Below are 5,091 nucleotides of genomic sequence, written 5' to 3'. Positions count from 1 at the left end.
GCTGGCCTATCTTTTAAGACCCCAACTCACTTCAAACCAATACCACCCAGAAATGTGTGTACTCATTTGGTGTCTTTGGATTTGAGTAGTCTGTACAACTTGAACTCTACAGCTTTCCCAGCTGAGCCCAAAAATAAACTGCATTTGGCCAAAGAATCTGTGTTCAACAGGAACCATTGCAAAAACAATTGCCCCAAATGTGTGGTCTGATTCTGAGAATACTTTACACCATTTTCTTTCTCTTTATACCTGTATATCATTTGCTTTCATAAGTGATTAATTTTACTGTGCTGCAATTGCTAAGAGACAGATTCTCCAATTAATAGACATTATAATGACTCCACACATCCATTTGAACAACTGAAACAAAAATATTCTCACTTACAGGATTCTTGGAACTGAGCCTATTTCCCCGGAAAGCACAGCAAAATCTGGTATCACTCTATCCAGGCTAATCTTGGTTCCAGTTGATTTGGCACAGTCTCCCTTCAGGGGCTCCCTAGCTGAAAGTTCCTTTTCGATTTAGTCATCTTAGCACAGAAGGAGAGAGGTGCTAGCATTCAGAGTAATAACTGAATAACTCCAGCAATAATAACTGAAAAAATGAGTGCCTCACTCAAGGGCTCTCCTATCCAGTAAGGCTGAATTTCGGTCAAAAACTAGCTTTCAAAGGATCAAGGAACCACTCCGAGCAGACTCTGAAGTCATCTTGGATATTTTCTCCTTTCCTAACTTAAAAAAATGACAAAGTCACAAATACGTTTACAGTATTCTCTGGGAGATGCAAACTGCTGTAGGGGAAAGGGAACATGAGTTTAAAGACACAGGTCCTCGTTCCACCTATACCACTAACAAGCTGAGTGAACATAAGTGTCTTCACTTCACTGCCTCTCAGTTTCACTGACTGTATTGCGAGGAATTTGGACCTCTAAGGCCCCTTACAGCCCCCAGAATATATTGTCTTACTTTCTACTATTTGTCTCAGTATCTCTGAAAGTTAAATTTTCCAAAGCAAGACTTTTACACCTAAAAATCTTTTTTCATTATGTAGCTAGATAAATTATACACCATAAAAAATCAAATTGCCTTTTATTGGCTAAATATGTCAAGTTGTCCCAGTGAGTCTCACTGTGTACTTTTCTTACCATTTTGTGCCATCTTCCTTGATCCCACTCTATTAAAAGCCCTCATCAAAGAGTGAGCTGCATCACAGACTCCATGCTCCTGGCATAATGATAGAGGACGGAGGGCATTAACCTTAACTTTGGACTCTGGTCAAACTTAACGGTAATTAACTTTGCTCCTGTTGCAAGAGGTCTGAGATGAGAAACCAGGAACAATTTAAATACAGACACTGGCCCCACATCCACCTCTGTTCTGATCTTTATGATCACACCAGTCTTCCCACATGAAACCACCAATCCCCAGGTGCGAGGCGTTAACTTACCCTGGAGCTTAGCTGGGATAAGCACTCTTGTTTCTTTGCAGGGAGCAAAGGGTAAAAAGCTTTACTCTGGCAGCATGGATCCTGCTAATAACTGACACATTTGTTGTTGAAAGAGGAAGTTGAGTTTATCTGGTGTCTCACCACAGAAACCTTATTTTCACAGATGACAGGTAAGTCCCTTGAGCAAATGACGTTACTCAAATTTCATTTTTTTAATTTAATTGGTGGAGAGAAATTCAAATAGCAGGGAGTCAGAGGCTATACATACTCACACAATGGCTATATAGCAACCTTCCTCACCTTACCTGTATCCTTGACAACTGACATACCTAGACTCTCACTAGTTTCCAGTAGTTTCCATGGTAAGATGAAATTTTCAGGCAAATCTAAAGAGTGTTTACCTAGTAACAGGAAAGCTGCAGCTTGTGCAAGCCTGAGAGGCAAAGGCTGAGGAAACCTAAAAAATACAAGTTAAAATTAGAAACAGTAGAAGTACCTCTGTTTATGATGTTCCCTCCATCTGGAGTGCCTTTCTCCCAATCCCTTCATCTCGAGGCTCACAATGTAATACATAATTTGGGTTATTTTTGTATATTTATTAGTCCTTTACTAGACTACACATTGCTTGAGGGCAAAGATCATGTCTGACTCATAGCTGTATTCCCAACTTGTCCAGCACAAGGCATTTTCATGAATTGTTATTAAATAAATGCATATGGGAATTAATGAATAAACAAATGTTCAAAGGATGCATGAATAAATAAATGAACATTATTGATTACAAAGTCTCACTTCAGTGTACTAAAATTCTTGTATTCATGTACAGTGTATATGGGGCCTTCAAAACCATGTGAATACAGAAATATCACATGCTTGAGGACTATAGTGTCAACTAAGTCTGAGAGTAATTTTGAGAAATAAGGTTTAAAATGCAGCACAAATCTCTGTGGATATGTAAGCAAACCACATTCAAAACCCAGGACCAGCAGCTGCAAAGAGCTTTCTGAATAACAATCTTAGCAAAGGAGACAAAATAATTACTGTAGGATGGGTCAAACTGGAGAATTTTGACACATGGATAAGACCGATTAAAGAAAAAAGTGGATGACAACATTCTTACAGGAGGGCAACCTGGATAAGGAACAAGCTCTTTTTATAGCACTGGAACCACAAGCGAACTAAGTAGAACCGCACCCAACATTCAAAGATGTCCAATACAAATCACAAGAGTGTCAGGAGATGGAAAAGAGAAGCTGTCAGCATTGGAAACTAAGAACTTGGAAACGTCATAACTTGTGAAGACTGGCAAAGGGAGACGGTACTCATCCTGGCTGATATATGTCAAATGAAACAAGTTTAATCTTGCAATCCCCTTCTTAATTTTGATTTCAAATATTTATTCAGCTCCTACCTGTTGTTAATTTAGTTTTCTGACTTGGCATCCCTACTGAAAAGAGAATACACTGACAGGCCAATCCACATCTCAGTCCTTTTGGCAGTTCTTTTCCTCACTATGGCTAGTATGAGCCAGTTTTCTTAGGGTAAGATTCTCCTCTGAACAAACAAACAAACAAAAAGTTCCAGACCTGTAAAACCCTGGTATAAAGAAAGAAAATAAATCCTTTTCTTACAATTGGCTATCATCACCACATCCCAACTTTATTTCATAGACAAAACCTTCACATCATGAGAAGGAAGCCTGCCAGTTTACTTCATTTCTGTCTTGCATGCAAGTATGTTCTTCTATCACTAAACCTAAAAAGGGAAGTAAAAGAAAACCAGAAGTCAGTGTCTCAATTCAAATGTAGAAAAATTTTTTTAACTCAAGTAAATTTTGAGTGTTAATTATTCATGTGGTTTGCCTCTGTGTCCCCTCCCAAATCTCATCTTGAATTGTGCTCCATAAATTCCCACTTGTTGTGGGAAGAACCTGGTGGGAGATCATTTGAATCATGGGAACAGTTTCCTCCATACTGTTCTCATGGTAGTTAATAAGTCTCATGAGACGTGATGTTTTTATAAGGGGTTTCTGCTTTTGCATTTTCCTCATTTTCTCTTGCTGCCACCATGTAAGAAGTGCCTTTTGCCTCCTACCATGACTGAGGCTTCCCCAGTCATGTGGGACTGTAAGTTCAATTAAACTTCTTTTGCTTTCCAGTCTCAGGTATGTCTTTATCAGCAGCATGAAAATGAACTACTGCAATTATAATAAACAAATCTGTGGAGCAACAAAGCAAGCTTGATAACCTAACAATCATCTCCAATTAACTTTTAGAAGAAAGTTTCTAGTTACTAGGTGTGACTTATGGTCCACAAATCATTATAAACTGAAACCAAGTAATAAGTACCCTACTTATAATAGTCTTAAAAATAGTACAGTTGTACTATTTTACCAATATTTCTAAATTCTTCCCTTATTCTTATGTATGCCATCAAAGTTTACTTTAATTGATAAATTATGTCTCCCATAGGCTGGGGAAAATTCATGATTTGGTGCTTCAAAGTCTTTTAATTTTAACTGTATCAATAAATGAGGAGTGATAGCTATTGCTGAGGATATTATTCATTACCATGTATTGTGTTTCCTAGGAACCCCAGAGCTCTATGTGATTTAGTATTAGGAGAAGCTAGAGTTTTTTCCTAAGCAAATGGTTAGATTTTATTTTTTATGAACACTGACTTTATAATTTGTCATGTGTCTCTTTTACAAAGTCTGAAATCTTGAACCAACTTAGAGTCTACTGGTAGCAACTGTGGAGATATTTTATGGTGTGCTTTGTGGGATTTGTTTTTGTCATATCTCAATTTTTATGTCTTTGCCAATTTTATTATTATTATTATTTATCTACTCTTAACTTATATTACCTTCTTATAACATTCTACCTTTGAAACAATTTCCAGTCATTTCTGGAACATTAGTGGAATCAAAAAATGAAAAATAAAGGACAGAGTGAACTGCAAACCTCAATTTTTTTTTAATTAGAGCTAGTGAAACTAAATTGCTTCAGATAAACTACCATCAAGAGTTTTCCATGTCTGATTATATATCTGCAGAGTATTCCTATGCATTTTTAGAAACTAATCATTTAACAAATACTTAATGAACTACAACAATGAGAAATTTCTCCAAAGCTGTGTGGGAAGGCTGGGTTTTGGAAGCAAAAACTGTATTTCCTATCCTCCAAGGTTCCACAGGTTAAATGACAAGTTAATTACTCATCAAATGATTAGAAAATATAGCATAGTATATGATTTACTGTAAATTTGTGTGAAAATTGAGAAGACAAATTAACCATGGGCTGAATATGTTGGAGGTGATTTTCTGGTCCTTTCTTGATGGGCAAGTTTTGCTTAAAGCAGTGTCTCCCAAAATATAAAATGTGTCCTAGTGGAGACATATCAAGGTTGTTGTATTTTAGATAGTACGAAGAAAAGCTTAAAAATTAAAGCTATATATTCATTAAATATTTCAAATATAATAAAATTAGCCATACAAATATATTATTTCTTAGATAATATATCTTAAGAAGAGGCTAAAGTGGGTAACTAAATTTTAAATCCTGTGATTATTTACAAAAAAAAGAAAACTACAAAAGAAATCCCACAAAACTATAAAGGATAAGCAAATAAAATCTGCAGAGGAA

General features: G+C 36.4%; 1 protein-coding gene across 2 annotated transcripts in view; it reads right to left on the bottom strand.

Annotated features, from left to right (window-relative positions):
* The window catches only part of LOC108294081 (P2Y receptor family member 10), a 17,055-nt gene extending 15,447 nt beyond the window's left edge, over positions 1-1,608 (bottom strand). The window contains exons 1-2 of one of the 2 annotated variants that reach the window (XM_037733983.1): positions 1,448-1,573; positions 386-1,224 (exon numbers count right to left, since the gene is read on the bottom strand). The gene's annotated coding sequence lies outside the window, so the exon portion shown is untranslated. Of the gene's footprint in view, positions 1-385; positions 1,225-1,447 lie in introns of both variants that reach the window. The other variant, XM_017515826.2, reaches the window with a different exon arrangement.
* Between the last annotated feature and the right edge of the window lie 3,483 nt (positions 1,609-5,091).

This window comes from Cebus imitator, unplaced genomic scaffold (assembly GCF_001604975.1).
Source record: "Cebus imitator isolate Cc_AM_T3 unplaced genomic scaffold, Cebus_imitator-1.0 Scaffold561, whole genome shotgun sequence".
In the NCBI taxonomy this organism is placed as follows: Eukaryota; Metazoa; Chordata; class Mammalia; order Primates; family Cebidae; genus Cebus; species Cebus imitator.
The sequence above is the reverse complement of the archived record's forward strand: the minus strand, read 5'-3'. Positions and strand labels throughout refer to the sequence as shown.